Source organism: Apium graveolens, chromosome 8 (genome assembly GCF_009905375.1).
Source record: "Apium graveolens cultivar Ventura chromosome 8, ASM990537v1, whole genome shotgun sequence".
NCBI lineage: Eukaryota > Viridiplantae > Streptophyta > Magnoliopsida > Apiales > Apiaceae > Apium > Apium graveolens.
Window position 1 is genome coordinate 176161698 of NC_133654.1, and position 19814 is coordinate 176181511.

Sequence of the window (19814 nt, forward strand, 5' to 3'; positions counted from 1 at the left end):
TAGACAGAAAAAGAATGCAAATTTGCATCGAAGGGACATAATTTTTGAAAGAGGATCATTGGTATTACTAAAAGTTTCGCCATGGAAGGGATTGGTTCGATTCGGTCAGAAAGGTAAACTGAGTCCGAGATATATAGGACCATTCGAAGTTTTGAAGCAAATAGGAAAAGTTGCATACGAAATAGCTTTACCCCCGCAGTGGCAGCATATCCATAACGTATTTCATGTGTCCATGTTGAAACCGTACATTCCTGCCTGGAATCAAGTAATTGAATATGAACCGATCGAGCTTCAATCGGATTTATCCTACGTGGAGCAACCAATCCAGATATTAGACCGTAAGGAGCGTGTACTTAGGCATAAATCTATCCCTATAGTTAAATTACTTTGGAGAAACCCTAGGGTAGAAGAGTCTACCTGGGAACTAGAATCAGATATGCTTGACAAATATCCTCACTTATTTAATTAGTAGAGATTCTGAGGACAAAATCTTTATTAAGAGGGAAAGGATATAACGACTCGTATATTTCTGTAATATGTAAATATGTAATTATTGCGTAGATAATTAATAAAGAAGTTTATATTACTTATAGTCTCTGTGTTTATTTATTATTGATTATATGTGATTGTTGGATTGCGTAGTGTGTTTTTATGATTAACTGTTGCACAATGTTATTTTTGTTTCACATTTAAAAAAATGATTTTATGACAATTCTATTTTCAAAATAATTTGGGTTGTCTCTAAAATTGTTTTTATGATTCTATAATCTTACTAATTATTTTAGGGATTTTGCAAAATTTACAAATCAATATTCTGCTAATTATTTATTCTTAAATGAATTTTTGAATTCATTTAAGCTGTAAAATCCATATTTAATTCTTGGATTCTTCAAAAATTATGAAACTCATATTTTATTATGTTTACAATATTTTGAGAATTTTAAAATTTTGATGGTAATCTTACTCGCACGTTGTTTCGTTTATTTGTTAAATGCGGGTATAAGTTATGTTTGTAAAATGCTTTAAAAATTATAAAAAAAAAATTATTTTAGTAACTTCAGATTATTTGTGATATTTTGAGACTATTTTGGAATTTTTCCGATTAACTTTCGCGCGCAGCTTTATGTCGATAATTGCATTTTTATATCAGAATTTGGGTTAAAAGGCTTAAAAACCACACGTGGCAGGAAGGCAGGGTACGTGTTGAGTGTTAAGGTTGGACAGCAAATGATAAAAAAATAAAATATAATACAACCCCCCTTTCTCCTTCTTCCCCACTGTGATATCAATCTCTCCACTCTCTTTGCTTCTCCTCCTCCTTCGATTACTCAGTCCTCACCCTCATCTTTTTCTTTCCTATTCTAATTCATCTTCTTCTCTTAATTTCTTGTTTCCTGTTTCTGTTTCTTCTCCGGCTGCCAGCGATATTTTCGGTAATTGCCAGCCCCCTGGTTGTTACTTCTGTTGCTTGCTTCGTATATGTATATATATGTATGTTCTGTGTGTGTATACAATTTGCATGTATGTGTGTGTATTGGGTTCGGATGTGTCCCTGTTTTCCCTGATTCTGGCCGCTGTTCTTTTGGTTTTCCGGTTGATTATGGCAGTTTGTGGTTATGGCGCGTGTTGACGCACGTGTTGTGTAGTTTGGGATTTAATTATTTTCTAGTTTTGTGCAGGAATTTTGACTAATATTTTGTGATATTAAATTTAATTCGTGTGGGATATGATTTTAGTAATCGGTGAAATTATTTGGAAACCCGTATATTTTCGGGCACCAATAATTTTGTCGCCGCGCGCGATGAGTTTTTACGAGCGCGCGGTGGACGGTGATGACCCTGTTCTGAGTCCTAAATATTTTAATAAATAAAATAAGTTGTATAAATTGTTTTCGAGACTAAAAATTTAGTTATGTGGCGATTTGAATTGTTTTGTTGGGATTTAACGTCGATTGATGTTTCGACGGGTAGGCCTATAAACCGAGGAGCCGCTGTCCAAATTTTTCTAAAAATTACCTTAAATTACGAATCAAGTATATATATCTCGTTTAATACAAATTGACCCCTAATTGTTATGTGCACTATTATTGTGTATATATTATTATTATTAATATGCTTACGAGTCGATAATTTTATCATTGGGTAATTAGTTAGTGAGGAAAAGTCAAACATAATCGGTCGTTTAACCTAGGTTGTTTCGATTTCGTAGGTTCGAGTCGAATGACCCGGTAGTTGAAGTCAATTAGAGTTAGGCCAATGTTAGTGCAAAGTTTCGCAAGGCAAGTACCCCTGAACTAATCTTTTAAAGTTCAGTATATATGAATAATTGTTGATTTAAATTATATATTGGAACAGAACGTTTTAAGTTACGTATTCCCCGTATTTAAATATGTTTTACTGAACGAGATTTTGGGGAAAAAGTAACTTCTGAAAATGCCTTTCTCTAGATTGAGATTAAAATTAAAAATGGGTTTTTAGAATGTGTGCTGTAATCATTTAAACAGAGATAGGTGTAAATGATTTTGGAAACTGGATAAAAATGAATCAGATATTGGATGGTCAGTGGCGTAAGAGGTCTGTTATTAGGTAACGGCCCAGCATGGTTGCGTAAGAGGCTAAGTCGGATGCGCGCACTGGTAGGCCGCTTAGTCCAGCATGACAGAGACCTAGCTAGTCTCTGAGTTCCGGAAATAAATTTGTGGTGGGATAGACTGATCAGCTGTCCCTAGAATTCATCCTCTTTTATATCTGATAAAGGTTTAATGCTTCCCGAAACAAAACAAATGGTTTATAGTCCCCGTAACGGGACAAGTGATTTATGGGTCCAGCAATGGACAGTGGTTTTGGAAAGGAAATAGCATGCTAAAATTTAACTCTGGTATTTTTACACAACACACTACAGATGATGTTATTTTGCAAAGCATGCTAGTTTTGATATCCAGTTTATACCTGTTTTACGGATTTTTTGTATACTAGTCTAATATCTGTTCCTATACTATTTTATACATCCTGTTACTGGTTATTCATATAGAGGTACTGTTTGGAAATGGATTGCTCACCCATGCAGCTTGTTTTGTATTTATTTGTTGCATATGTCTAGAAGACCAGGTCAGCGTAGAGTGTCAGCCTCCGGTCCCGGCTCCTCTGAGATAGTTTGTATCAGACCCTGAGGTCTGATGAGTTGCTGTAATAAGTGAGGGTGTCTGGTTTTGAATAAGTTAGTGTGTGTGTTGTAACCTAAATAATACTTGAACCTGTCTCGGCTCCTGGTTGGGGTCGTGTATTATAATAAAGTATATTTAGTAGTTTTTGTTATAATTTATCATATTTTTGGTGACGTCAGCCCCTGACCCCGGGGTTGAGGCCGTCTCAACTGAGTTCTCTATAAGAGAATTTAGCTTGTCGAGATCTCTCATCTTCATGTCTTCATTTTGGCTTATCGATATCTCTGAGTTCTCTAGTGGAAAATGGACTTATCGATATCTCAGAGATCTCTAGTGATATTTTGACTTGTCGATATCTCAGAGATCTCTAGTGATATTTTGACGATATCTCAGAGATCTCTAGTGATATTTGGACTTGTTGATATCTCTAGAGTTCTCTAGTGAAGAAATGACTTGTCGATATCTCCGATCTTCATGTCTTCAATTTGGCTTGTCGATATCTCTGAGTTCTCTAGTAGCTTTCATGACTTCTCTATAAGTCATTCTGGAGTTCTCGAATGACTTCTCTATAGCACTTAATCTATGATTTGTAGAGATCTTGACTTGGAATATTTTTCTCAAAACAGATTTATTCAACTCCAAGCTTCTTCATAATTCTTCTGAGGCATGATCATCTTGATCTTCTTCCAGATAGAATTCTTAGGCTTGATACTGTTTACATAAAAAGACTCCAGTCTGCGTTAGAACATTTTTACAAACTTAAATGATATTACACAAAATGCAAACTTAGATTACAAAACAACTTACTTAGGGTTGTCAATTTGACTTAGTCTTGTTATAGTACAGGTATGTCTTGCACAACATAATCCTTGTTGTTGCTGAAGATATAGTAACACAAAAGTCCATTCATAAGTTCTATCCATAAATGAGTCACCACAACACTCTACAGGAACTGAGGTCCTGAAAGTAAATTTTGAACCTCCAGTTCATTTATCTATAATTCTGGAAGATGTGGAGTTAAATACTGATGGTATGGAAATTCTGAAGCTGCTGGATCATATACTGCACCAATTTCTGATTCTATCTTACATGAAGCTGGTGATGAAGTTCAGCAGACAGTTCAAGATCCAGTTGTAAATGAAGAATCTAATGATGGTGAAGAAGCTGATATTTCAAATGCTCTTATAGATCCTGAGGATGATCTTTTCTTCCCTAAAGATATGCCTAGTCATGTAAGGCAACAGAAGCTGAAGGAGTTAGATGACAAGAAGAAGCAGGATTATTTTGATAAAATCTGAAATGCTAAATGCAAAGATGCTACATATCCAATTTCCTGCTGTTGACCATCTGAAAACAGCTGAACAGAGAATTCAAAATCCTGATATGCTGAATCATTTGAAAAAATCTACTATGATTGTCAGATCTATGCATACATCTCAAGGAACAACTACTTCTCCAATTAAAGAATCTTTGATTTATTCAAGGCTGACTACTCATCAGGAAATTCAGAAGCATATTGCACCAATTGTTTCCAGAGAAATTACAATTGAAGCCAATCAAGTCAGATTGGAAGCTAAGCAAGTTCACAACTTCCATAGGTACATAATTCAATGGAGTTGATTCTTTCTCTACTGCTTGGTGATGATGCCAAAAAGGGGGTGAAGATTGTTAAATCCAAATGCAAGGTGTTGACATTGATAAATACTGATGAGGAAAACCTGATGGAGGTAATAAGGGGGGACAGAAAGACAGTGAAATGAGAAGAGGTGAAGAACTAGTTGGGATTAGTGGCTCATCAAAAACTGTCACTAGGTCTCAATCTAGAAAAGGTGGAGAGAGTAAGATAAGTTAAAGAAGATTCAAATCTAAAGAACTGACTATGAATACAACAACTCAACAAACTTTAAAAGTCACAACTCCTAATGAAGACCAAGGTATTCTGGAGATAGAAGGTGGTGCAAAAGCAAGTCAGTATCTCCAAACTCTGAAAGTTAAAGGAAGAAAGACAACTCTATTCTTCAAGGATCCAAAGATTAAAACATTTGACTCTGAGGTGAATAGAAGAATCTTTGAGAAAGAAAATCCTGGAGTTGATCTAGAACAGCTAAGGAAAATTAAGGAAGATTTCAAGAGTTCCATGAAGACAACAAATACTGATACTGATGTTATCTCTCAAGATCTATATGAAGATGATCCTTCTAACAGACCAACGAAAGGGGTAGTCATAAGGGAGGTGATTCAGGAAGAAGCTGAAAGACCTCTTGGATCTCAAGCTATCTTAAATGCTGACAAAAGTCATAAAGGGAAAGAGCATATATGGGAGAAGTCAAAGCCTTCAAAGCCTAAAGCCAAAGATGTTTTTTAAGAAGAAATCAGTATCTAAGGCAATTAAACCACATATACTAGTAGATCCAATCTTTACAGTTGCTCAATCATTTAATACTGATGAAATTGCTGAAGAAGAAAAAGTCAGTCAAGCTAATCAAAGAAGAAAGATTCATGGAGCTGACTGGGCTGAAAAACTGCAATTAACCTCTGACATTGCTCAAGTTAGTAAAGTAGAAGCTGTTATTCAAACAATCACAACCTTTGATACTACTCATATTGATTATTTTTGAAACCAAAATCAAGCTAAGTTATCAAATCCTGATTCTAAAAACATAGTCTCTGATAAGCCATAACTTACTCTTGAAAAGAAGAAGAAGTTGCTATGGGGAAACAAGAAACCTGCACCTAGAAGAGATTCTTCTAAAACATTAAAGAAGATTTACAGTGGAAGTTCTCATTCTAGAAAATCTGGAATCACAGGTGGTCTGGGAAGGTTAAATGCTGATTCATCTATAGGAGATGCTTTGATTCCAAGGAAGCATGCGGATCTGACAGAAATTGGAGACAATGTGATGCTTGAAGACTTACAGAAGATCATATCAGTACAAATTGTTATTGATCTTATTGGAGAGAAAATAATTTATTTTCTTGGGTATGGGGGAAAATTAAGGTTGACTCAAGAATAGTTAAAAGAGAAACCATGGCAGGAATTGGAACTTATTGCTACAATTCTTAAGGTAACCAATCCTGTAACTGCCAGATGGTCTACATTCGTAAAGAACCTGATATAGTTAAAGTAGAGAGGAATTCCTTACAAATCTAACTATATTTTAAAGTACATTGATCAAACTTGGAGGAGCCAAGATAGAAATGAGTCTAGGGACTAAATTCTTAACTTATAATCCTGATGGAAAGAGGATTGGGTTTTTGGAAATGGATGATCTATATCTTGGAAATTCAAAGCTACATGACCTCAGGGCTGCCATCTATCAGAATGATGAATCAACAGATGAATTGAAAGAACACAATCAGAGGATGCAATGGTATTTGGATGTAATGGAAAAAAATCTGCTGAGCAAGTTTCTTGAAGATTTTCCAGACTGTGTTAGAGTTCAGAATGAAGAGTAAAGTCTGATATTCACTGAAGTAAGGATGAATATGATTACTTTATTTCCGCATTTAAATAGTTTTGATATAATCAATTGGAACTTGTACATATTTTCATAATGCACAAATTGGGGGAGATTGTTAGATATAATTGATGATATCTAGACAGAAACTATCATAAGTTCTTATCAGGACTTATATCAGTATTTATTGAAGAGTGACATCATCAGTACTTGATGATTAGCAGATGATGTCATCAGGATTTGTCACATCAGTAAATATTCGAGAAGGAAAAGGAAAGCAAAAATTGAAGGCAGTGAAGGACTGTATCTCAGAAGCAACCGTACATGGATATGTAATAGATTTCCTTATTGATACAGAATAGGATTCCATATTTATTGTGTAACGGTGCTCTATATAAAGCATACATAGGTTCATGGTATATGCATCGCGTACATTATTATATCATTCGCGTAACTTAGAAGTTCTCAAGGATAATAGTTCATACTTTGAGATAGTACTTTTGTAATCAATTTTTCTCTGTTAATATAAAAACTGTTGATTCTGTTAAACCTTTATCGAATTGTTTGCATAAACTGTATTCACCCCCCCCCTCTACAGTTGATTACGGACCTAACAATTACCGAATATTTATCAAACTGTCAGACAGGTTGCTGTTTAGTTTGAATATATATTGTCAGCAACCTGACACTCGATATGCAATACAGAAAATAAATAAAAGCAAGTAAATAACATAGTGTTTTAGCCAGGTTCGACCCCTATGCTTAATGGTCTACGTCCTAGTCCCTTACCAACTTGGTAAAAGAATATATTATTAATCACTGAAATGAAATGATTACAAGATTTAATAATATATCTCATTTTATCCCTTATTCTTGATATCAGCTTGTTGATAGCACCTGTTCCCTTGAGTAAACTGCCCTCTAAGCCCTATACAAAACCTGCGTAACCTTCTCTAACAATCTAACTCCCTGAATCCTTGTTACCCAAGCTCTACTACTCAGCAACAAATGTTTACACCTTGAACAATACAAGTTTAAATGAAAATTACAACCAAAGCTATGAACTCTATGAACATAGACATATGTGTATATGCTAGAGCTCAAAAAATTATTCAAACAATATATAGTTGTATTTTATCAGATGGTATAGTGTATAGTTCTTGGATCAACCTCAAAAGCAAGTATACCCGATTTTATTTATAGACTAGGTTAACTTTTTAAAAAACCCAACTACTTTTTTTTCCTTAACCAAGTCTCACAGTTTGGTGGTTATTATTTGAACGGTAAGATAATCCTAAATATATTCAAACTAAAGATAAGATAGATAAGAAAAGAGTTTGAAACCATCTATATTTAGTTTAAATTCAAATACCAATTGATAAGAAAGTTATTTTAGGATAAAATGTTTAAATAACAACTTCCTAGAAAATAGCAAATGGTTTTGAATAAAGAAGTTGGATATATGATGAGCTCGAATATATTTAAACACGATAAATATATACTTGAGTCTTCACAAAAACTATTCCTGTATCTTTTCCTTTAAACCCGCAAGACATGTTTATCGAAATAACTTCCAGGAGGTAACTTAAAACTAGCCAATAGACCTGTCAAAGACAATGTTAGCTTGCTGACAGACTAAGTCTATCAAGAAATCCCACTTCTGCAAAACAATTATAGTAACATATGACTATATTTTAGTCAGCTAGCTTATATAATTGGAGCACAAACTATAAGCTTGGGAACAGTGTGATCATCAAAATCATAAGGGTATCAATCTCCCCCTTCTTGATGATTACACAACCTTTTAGGAAATTATATGATACTCCCCGTAAATCATATATCACATATTCATAAGTTATCTTAAGCAGTAAGTAAAACACATAATGACTTAAGATAAATATAAATCATAACAGCGTTATCATAAACCAAAATAATTTAAACATTTGAACTAAATCACCAAGTTTAATATCATCACACAAATAACCACAAAGTTCTAACCAAATACTATAGTGGTCTCAAGTTGAGTAAAAAATCCAGGGGTCTTAAATTGAATACCAGAACCACCAGCAATACCAGAACCAAGTTGAATCAATACCAGAACCACCAAAAATAGGGGTAGACACAATTACAGGGGTCTCAAGTTGAATCTAAACTCCATTCTCAATCTTTAAACTAGATTGGCTAAGACATTTCTGATCCAAGAAATCCTTAGTGACCACAGAGTCACTTTCACCCAACTCAACTCCATACCATTCAAAAACCTTTGACATGAGTAACCCATAGGGTAACCCAGTCACCAACTTCCCATTAAAAACTTCCATTATATTGTTCAAAATCACATCACTTAAATCAAAGACTTACCCATTAGTATTATTGACACAAGTAAAACATCTTGAGAAGCATAATTTAACCTTGTACCTAACCTAGGACAACTATTCTCAATACACACTTTGAATATTAAGTGTGCCATGGGCAGCACTTGTCCAGTAGTTGGAGGAACAAAGTCACTTAACTCAGCATTACCAATAAGCACCTTCAATTGATCAACAACACAAATTTTTTTAAGATCCTTAGGTCCACTTTTAGTATATATTGAGACCTTATATAGATTAACAATGCCCAAAATATCATTGAATGCATTCAGAGTAAGAGTAATCCCAATACCAAAAATAAATGATACATAACGATTGTCTTTATGAACGTGTAGATTACCATAGAACTCTCTAACCAGCTCAGGATAATAAACACGTGGTAATTCAGAAATAAGAGAACCAAACCCTAAATTGGAAAATAGTTTAATAGAACCACAAGTTTCAAAAGCTTTACCGGAAATACATTTATCGAAAATCACCTTTCGAGTAGAGATGAACTTTTTCTTGAACCTCTTACTAAACTTAGGACGAATCGCGGAATCCACTTTGCGATGCTTGGCATGTGACCCTTGAATCGATCGATCAGCGATAGAGTATTGATCATCACCTCTTTTGACATCAACTAGTCTTCTGTATTGCCTTCATCTAATAACTTTCTCTTGAACTTTAAGTTCACTGAAGTATCATCGTCACTCCATCGTCTAGTAACCTGACCTTTAGCATTTTCTCTATGCTTTTTCTTCATAATGAGACAAAATCTGATCAATGCAATTGCTAACAGAATGTATTTGTTGAAGATTATTTGTAAATACCTAGATCTAGGATTAGGGCGAGTATATAGGGAGCTAAAGAGTCCCGAAGTGACTATCTCTTTTATACCTCTTTTAATAATTATTAGAGGAGTATTTTTAGAAATAAGATAAAAATAACCTAACCCTCTAATAAAAATCAGGTTAAAAAATTTATCAAAAACAACTAATAAATCTAACAATAGATTGCACATTATATGAGAGCACATATAAATTCAAAATTCAAATAAGTCATAAATTAATTGAGAAATCTTGAAAATAACCACAACACATAAAACAAGATGTTGAACAATTACATCATACACCAGTTTGTTAGGTGCAAATTTTTCAAGTCAAAATCAGGATTTACTAAGAATCAGGATCTGCCACCAGTCAGGATTTGCATGGCATTACGATATAGCGTCAGGATGAAGACAGTCATCAAGATATGACTAGCTGTCAGGATTAGAGAATATATCAGGATCTACTGATTTATATAGTCCTAGAATTAAGGAGTAGTTCAGTTGTCGGTTCCTGATTTGTAGGAACGTAACTGTTAATTGAGATATGTATAGAAACATGATAAATATCTATTTCACATATCTTGTAATTGATAGAGCAGTTGTGTATTATACAAACACAAAATAGGTTATCATTATTGATAAGCTTTTACAAGATTCATTGTAACCTAGCAGCTCCCAAGAACATCAAAATTTCATGAGAGAGTTTTGTAACAGTTTATATAAGAATTAATAAATTGTTATTGATCTTATATCCTGATTTTGATTTATTAGTATAATTGTATCCAACCCCCTTAAATAATTATATTTTTACTGGGTATCAAGTGGAATCAAAGATGCCTAATTTAATTTTAGTTAGAAAAGATCAAAGATGTCAAGAAGTAAGTATGAAAGCGTGAAGATCCCAATTCTGAAAAAGGCTGACTACTCAAAATGGAAAGTGAAGATGCTAATGTTTTTTGAAAATATTGATGCTGATTATGTTGACATAATCAATGATGGTCCACCCTATCCTGAGAAGGTTGTTGAATTACACCAACTGTTCCTGAACACTATATAAGAAAAGAAAAATCAGAATGGTCAGATGTTGAAAAAGCTCCAATGCTTAAAGATGCCAATGTCAAGAACATTCTCCATAATAGTTTGGACAATGTTATGTCAAACAGTGTGATTGCTTGCAAAACTGCCAAAGCTATATAGGATGGCAACTCAATGTCAAGGAACATTATCAATCAAGAAGAATAGAAGAGTTGTTCTCATTCAAGAGTATGAACAGTTTGAAGGAAAGTCTGATGAAACTATTACTGACACTTATGGCAGATTCCTGAGATTGTTGAATGATCTCTCATTAGTTAGAAATGAATATGACAAGAAAGATTCCAATACCAAGTTTCTAAGAGCTCTTCCTGAAGAATGGAACACACAAACCTCAATCATAAGGCACCAGTATGATTGAGATCATTATTAATTGGATAAAATCCATGGGATGCTGAAAACTCATGACTTGGAGATTTAACAGGGAAAGAATTGGAAAGGAAATAAGATGAAGTACATTGCATTGAATAATGAAAGCCATAAATCCAAGGAGAAGATAAGTGAGAACTCAAGAAGAAGGAACATTGTTGAAATGTCAGATACTAATAAATCATCGGATCCTAAAACTAATATTGATGAGGATTTTGAGATAGATCTAGATGATCCTCAAGTAATTCAGATGGCTGCAATGTTTGTCAAAGGGTTTAGGAGAATGCGATTCAAAGACTCATAGAGAAATAGTGGTTTCAACAAGAAGTATTCTAGTGATGACAAAGGAAAGTTTAAGAAGAAGGAAAATCATTATTTAATTGGAAAGAAGTTTGACAAGACAAATATGACTTGTTATAACTATAATGAAGAGGACATCTTGTTACTGAATGCCCCAAGGAAACTGAAAACACACTTTTCACTTCAAATAAAGACTAGATGGATTCATCAGGACCGGACAGTGGTGATAAATTTTATGCTCTAATGGTAAATTATGAAAAGGATGTGTCTTCTGGTGACAGGTTATCAATGATTATTTTTCCAATAAATACTAATAACATATCTGAGTTAAAACTTTCTTGAAATCTCTGCATGTCAATTTCAAGAACAAATCTCTTAAAAATGAGGGTCTAGTTCTTGATAATAAAGAGCTTAAAAAGGAATGATCATCTAGAAGCTAAGCTAATTTGTATGCATGAAAATAAAGCTGCATGTAAAATAGCTAAGCATAATAAAACTCAGATGAATATTAAATATTTCATGCTAGAGGAAGTTCTTGAAAAATATAGAAAAGTTTTTAAAACTTGGATAAGTTCAGCAAGAAAGGTTCACAATATGATTATTGATAAACACTGGAAAGAATGTCTAGGTTGTAATGAAGATACTAATAAAAGCATTGATAAAAATATTATTAATACAACACAGGTTAAGTTTCTCAGCATTACAAAAGATGAACCTAAGTCAGTCTATAAAAAAGGATCTACCACTAGAAATCCTGACAAGAAAAAAATTGAGATAAAATTTGTGAAAAGAAAGGTAAAAGCATAGGTCTTCTCTCTAAAGGACAACTATAAAATAAAATAAGTGAGATAACTGGTAAATCTCAGAAACAGTGTTCCAAAAGAGGTAAAAATGGAAAACAAGGAATCAATAAAGCAAATAACTATAAATATATCCCTAATGCTCCTAGAAAATTTTGTTTTAAATGTGGTAATGCTAATCATATTGCTATTGATTATAGGAAGATTAAAAAGAAAGCTATTGTTATTCCCAACTCTGATGTTAGGGTAGATGTAACACCCCCAAATCCGGGGTCGGGGATCCAGGTTGTCACGAGTTCCATTTCCATTAATCAATACTTAATCTTAAATCAACGACTAACTACTGCATATTGACCCCATAATATACATACACACACCACAATTTATAGTCTCTGAAATGAAACAAAAAATAGTACAAGTCATATTATCCATAAATTATAAGTTATTACACCTCAAAAGGGTTTCTGAATAAATTTACATGTTCTTTTCCATTATAAAAATTTATAGATCTATATAAGTTTAGTACATCAAAAGTTAAAAGCCTAGCCTATTGGTAGCTCCTACCTCGTCCATAGCGGCATCAATGCTTACCGAAAACTGCGGAATGTTTCCTATCTGCTCGTGTATTGGGAGTTTGGTCTTCTTCATCTTGTCTAACTGTTGTTGTGTGATGAAGAAATGAAGCAAGGGTGAGCAAAACAGCTCACCAAAATAACATGTATACTATGATTAATAATATATAAGCATTCTCATAGTATTTATGAAAGTCTTTGTCAAACAAAACAATGAACCAAGTTTGATATCTTAACACGTTGAAGTCGCAAAATATTATATATATATTTATACTTTCAAAATAAACATAGTTTGTTCACTAGTGCAAAGTATCTTTATCGATAACTTTCTGCAAGTCTGTTTATGCATATGATAATCATTTACTAGATATAAGTTTAAAAGATGAGGTTACAAAATACTCCAATATACTTATATTTTTTCCGAAAACTACTTGAACTACAACTGTTCAAAGTATAATTATTTTTAAAAGTTCATCATATATCGATGAAGTTACAAGGTAAGACTTCTATATAACTCATTTTAAGAAAAAACTCTTTAGAACCTCTGTGTGAAAGTAAACACAAGGTTTTGTTCAAATACATTTTGAAGAAGGAAACCACTGGAATAACGTGATACCTTTGCTCATCAGGCAATGTATCACTCTATATAATTCTCTACTAGTATAAGGACGAATTCCTTCTGATTCATCACCCTGGACGCATGAGGGAATTATGCTGGACTGTCCCATAGCCTCCTACGCTTTGATGGATTATTTCACAGCCTCTTACACTTTGATGGACTACCCCGCAGCCTCTTACACTCACTCAGGCACACAAGGTGCCCGACCATTCCAGTTCCTTGAAGAACCCTATCCTTATAATTGGAATCCAAAATTAATCAAAATTCCTGAGCGTATAATAACTCGTTGATAGGTATAATATTATATATAAAACTACTTCCCGAATGTGGGCAAGTAACCAAAACTTTCTTTATCAATTCAGCAACCTTGTTGCTAAAATAAAATACATCACTGAGCCGGATCCCTTACATATTGATTGAGTATTTAAATACCCCTTGAAAGGAAAGATTAAATTTGAAAACGGGTTTGAGATCCGTTCTATACTTTTGAAATCATTTTGAAGACTTGAAAATATTTTTGAAAGCATTTGGGATAAGGATGATTTAATAAAATAAATTAGTTTCAAAATATTAAAACAATATCTGAATATTATTATGTAAATAATATTCCAATAAAAAATAGCTTTTATAAAATATAAATGAAGAAAAAGTTTTATGACTAATACTTGAAACGAATAGTAATTAACAAAAGATATACTAATACGAAAGTAAAATCTTTATTTGAATAATCGAAAATAGTGTTTAATTATTATTCAAAACTATCGAATATACCTTATTCTATTTATAGTTATAAAAAATAATATTAACATACTCGGGAACATCGCCTCCCGATTTAGAAAAATGTTCGACTTTGGGTCCTCTATAATAAGGGTATATGCAAATACTGCTTATCTCTAGTATAGGCATTATTCAGTCCGTAAGCTCTACTTTAAAGCAATTGTATTTGACAATGAAATGTAAAGATTCATGCATATATATATCATATCAAAATGCTTCCCAAGAGATACATGCAAAAATATATCACATGATTTGTTAATAATACTCATGCAATTATCTCTAAATTACGTTTTTATATGTATATATATCATCACAACAATAGTAATACGGGTAGGAAACTTTCTTGAGTGTTCCGGGGTAGACTTAAGCTTAGAGTGAGTCCGATAACCTATGAACAACAACATAAGTCGGAATTAATCTTCGGTCACTTAAGAAACTAAACTTCAGTCATGCATACCCTAACGCTCACTTCTACGCTAAAGGATTTACATTAGTTGCTCAAGTACCCTTGGCTCCACTAATTTTATAAAATTGACCGTTAAACATTTTAAGGCAAATCTTTCGCAAGGACTTTACTAACTGCCTAATCAAATTTATATAATTATTTCGTGTTTCGATAAGTCTTTTTGGGGCCTTAAACATGGTCTCAAAGTTACTTGAGGGGTGGGGGTTCACTCGTGAAATGCCGTTACTTAAAACAGTCGTTTATCCTAAATTGTAAATCCGATAAAAGCGATCCACATATCAAACCAAAGCTTAAAACATAATCTAGCTAACCATGGAATTGATAAGTTTTAACAATAGATTTTTTGAGCCCAAAAGTTACACAAAAAAATAGTCATTGGAAAATCGGACATTATGATGGCTATAACTTAAAGATTTCCAAATTTTAAACAACACCAATTCATCATCAATCCAACAATCCAACCAAAACCAATCAACCATTCATTCACCAATAACATACCATAATCTAATCCACCAATTTCTAAGTCAAACATTCAAGATTTATAACTTTAATCACTAAGCATAATCATGACTAACTAATGACAATAATCAAGCATAAACTCATCCAAATCATATCACTAATCATACCAATTCCTAGAATACTCCCATAACTATCATAATATGCTTAAAATCATATTAAACCAACTAACTTTTAAGGGTTCAAGTTCTTTATACCTTCTTTGGAGATTGGGGATTCACTTAGAAGCTTCAAGGAGTGCTTATATGGCCTTAGGAAGCTTGTAACTTCAATGGAACCTAAGAAAATCCAAAACACAACTAAGTGGTTACTATTCACCCTCCACTAAAATGATTTTTTTGGGATAGCAAGCCTTGGATTCAAGCCCTCAAACTACTTTCTCTTCTTAATTATGAAAAATAGGAGCTATAGAGAATAATCTCTTGAATTATGGTGGACTAGAGCTTGGACTTTGCATTTCTAATCACCATTTTCCTAGAAAAGGCCGAATGAAGAAGAAGAGAAAAAAGGGGGGAAGAAGCTTGCTTGGTTGCTTGATCTTTGTCCACAAAATATGCTTGGTGGAGGTTTAACCTTGGATAAATATCTTGATAAAGTGATGACATCATTTTTCTTATATCATTGCTTGCATTATTCCTTTGCCACATGTCACAATCTCATGGTGTGAGGCCGTATTCTCTTTTAACCACATGTTTTAGCTTCTCTAGGAAGCTTCCTTCCTATGCTACCTACATGTGATTGCCTCTTGGTCACTTGTTTGTTTTACTGTTCGCTTAACTCTCATTTTCGTTGATCGTTAGAGGGATCATATCAGAAGTCTTATCATTAGGGTTCCCCTAAGCTCTCTTAATATCTTATATTTCTTTAATGATCCTCTGTTATAACCCTTGAATTGAATTTCTTTTAATCATGTTACCTTATACTTAATTCTTTCGGTATATGGTGGATTTTCGGGAAAAACCAAAGTGTTCGAATTCGAATTCTGACGACCTTTACATACACCCATTTACTTTATGGAATACTAATACGATCTCAGAATTTGCATAAAAGTACTCCTATATAGTGTGGTCTGATAATTTTCCTTAATTAGCATAATCAGCAAAAGTTACTATTTATAAGGATTCCAAAAATTCCAAAAATTGGGGTTATTACAGCTACACCATAAATGGCCTATAGCAACACCAAGAAAATGTTACAACAGGCCCAAAAAAGTGTTACCACAGCCAGAAAAAGCCCTAAGGTAACATAAAAATTAAGTTGCTTTTTTTCGAGTTACCTTTGGCCCCTAAGGTAACATCCTCTTTACCCTGCTGCAACGTTGAATTTTATGTTACAATAGGCTTCAAAGGTAACATCAAAGTATGTCTATAGTATCATACTATGTATGTTACCTTTGTACTTAGAATTTGTAAAAAAAATGGACCCTACATGTGGACCCCACCTGTGGGCCCCACACGCGGGCCACAAAAGCATTGTAATATTTTTTTTCCTATTGTAAGAGTTTTATAGTGATTGGTATTATATTATACCAATTTGTTTGTAACATTGAAGTACCTAATATAACAAATTTCTAAAAAAAAATTGACAAAATTTATTTGTAAATTGAACATTCCACAAACCTGTTTTTTATACAAGTCAACAAAATAACCAAAAATAATACAACCTTGTACCTCTAACTAGGTATAAATAACAAGACAAGCTAACTGGCTAATACAAATGCACCCTTATCACTACAATTAAAAGCACCGACTTTTAACTAATCATCAAAATCTCAGTAACTGGCTTTGAACCGCTAACATCATGTTGCGTCTCATCTGCTTCTCTAATTTTGACTCCAAGTTACCTCTGCCTTCCTGTGAGTCAATGATGTAAAGTTCAGTTTACATCTATCCAGCAAATCCAAATATATATGAACATATAGAAACAATCAAGACACACAATATATGTGTTCTCATATTATTATGAACTATGGCAAGGCCCCGAAAAGGGCGTTAAAATTATTTCCCGGGAGAGATCATTTAATTAGACCCAAAACTATGGTGACCTAAAGCCTTCTTGTTTGCGTATCTTGTCCACATTTTTCATAATTCCCAACACGGCTAGAAATGCATTTGGTCCGGATGCACAACCCCGGTCTGCTATGCATAGAAAATTTATTTAAATGAAGGATGTTGCGTAACAGAAATGTAAAATAACTTTGGACCCTAAAAATTGATAAGATCATTCGTGTTGATACCCAATTGTGTGTGTTCAGTTCATATGAAAGACGCTACAAGTGTACTTACATGGTGAAGCCATGAAAAGTATTATCATCAGTAGAGGTAAGAAAGCCAGACCCATCTGGAGACCTACACAAACTCATCAATATGACAAACAAATTTCAATAATAAGTAAAAACAAAAACAAATGGGCACTAAACAAATATCAAGAAAATCAAGAAAAAGGGATGTAAAAATAAAGCATTAATATTTTGAGAATCTTTATACAGTGTAGTGTACCCATAATTTACACACATACACTGAATTGAAGAATAATCACAGGACATTTAATCAAGTATCAAATCAATCAAAAACATGACCAGAAGAACATAAATGAATTTAAGAATCAGGATAAACTCCAAAGATCATTAAATAAAACATTCTCCTAGAGGATATGAGCTATATATCTTCTGCCTAATAGAAATCTGATGAATCTATTTCAATGATTTTCCAGGTCTGTTGCTGTAGGAAATGAACTGTTCTTAAAAGCCTATAATGGTTCTAACCTAAAGACATTGTTACCTGCTATGGAAAACATTCAAAAGGCTTTGAATGAAGCTGGCCCTAACAATATAAAAGTAACCACCCCACAAAATGTTGATGTATATGAATCAGGTTCAGGTATTCCATCAGATGGTCATTTTCGCAGTGACATCAAAGATATTATAGGTAAAATTGTGAAATTTCTCAGTGACAACGACTCTATGTTCCTTGTTAACATCTACCCTTTTTTGAGTCTTTACCAGAACCCAGATTTTCCTGTCCAATTTGCTTTATTCGATGGAGGGGCCAAACCTGTTCAAGACAAAAACATTAGCTACAACAACATGTTTGATGTAAATCTTGACACTCTTTATTGGTCTTTGAAAAAAGCCTGATGCTAATGCCAAGATGGCTAAAAAATTCTACGACGGATTTTTCAGAAAAAATGGCAACTAACAAAGGAACTCCTCTCTATCTTGGCTACATTGAGTGCTACCATTTCAGTCTAATGGATGAAAATCTAAAAAGTGTAGCCCCGGGCCCATTTGAGCGTCATTGGGGGATTTTTAGATACGACGGACAACCAAAGTACTCACTAGACTTTACAGGAAATGGGAACGATAAAATGCCAGTTGCAGCAAAGAATGTGCAGTATCTTGAGTAGCAATGGTGTGTGTTGGACACCGACAAAGTCAAGAATCCTAAGGATGCAGAATCCAATGTACAATATGCATGTACAATGGGTGATTATACCAGCTTGAAGGATGGAGGATCATGCAGCAATTTGGATGAAGCGCATAAGGCATCGTATACATTTAACAATTATTTTCAGATTCAAAATGAAGATGTGGAAGCTTGTGACTTCAAGGGCACATCAAAGATAGTGAAGCATAATGCATCTACCAGTGGTTGTCTTTTCCAATTAGCTTTACAAAGTGATGGAATCAGAGTCCCCATAGCATATAGATACATATTTAAAGATAAATTGTGCCAGCTACAAATACTTTTTACTTGTATAAAAGAAAATGTATATCACAACTTTGTGTTTGTGTGTGTCAAACAGAGACAGGGAACTATACAAGTCTATTATTCATATAGTAAAGTGATGTGTAGTTTGCCCAAATTTATACCAGCAATAAAGATCTTCTTTCAAGGTAAACAAGGTGAGCAGAAATAATATCATCAAAAGCAGCAACAGATAAATAATCAATCCCTGAGTTCCAGAATAGAAGAAGTGTTAGTACACAAGTAACACCACTCTTTTTCAACATAAGTATGCGTTGTTAGCAGAAGACGTATATTTTGTACTGTGCACTATACAAGATAAGACTGTAAGCCACATAATTGTTTAGCTCAGATAAGAACTTAATGCAAAAAAGAGAAAAACTTCATATACGAACTAAATATATGAATTGAAATATCTTTAAATAACCAAGTACTGGATAATTTTATTAAACCGCAAACGTTTACCAAAGTGATGAAATGATTTGATGGCATCTCTACTTACCAACAAGTTTTATGTCAGTGTTATCCACCAGCCACTGTGCCCCATCCTTCATGAAGTCCACAAAGCTTAAGTCCAACTCCTCCTTCCACATTAGTCCCCTAAACTAACGCAGAGATCATAAATAAAATTGCACCTGATAATTTGTACATAATTGTACCGAATACAAATGATCAAATAAACCATATCTAATGGCTAGTCCAATCTCAATTAAATTCTCATAAATGATGCTATTAAGAAAAGTTAATTCTTAA

At 33.6% G+C, this 19814-nt stretch overlaps 1 pseudogene; it reads left to right on the forward strand.

Annotated features, from left to right (window-relative positions):
* The first annotated feature begins 11763 nt into the window (after positions 1-11763).
* LOC141680157 (glucan endo-1,3-beta-glucosidase 8-like) lies at positions 11764-19233 on the forward strand (annotated as a pseudogene).
* The last annotated feature ends 581 nt before the right edge of the window (positions 19234-19814 follow it).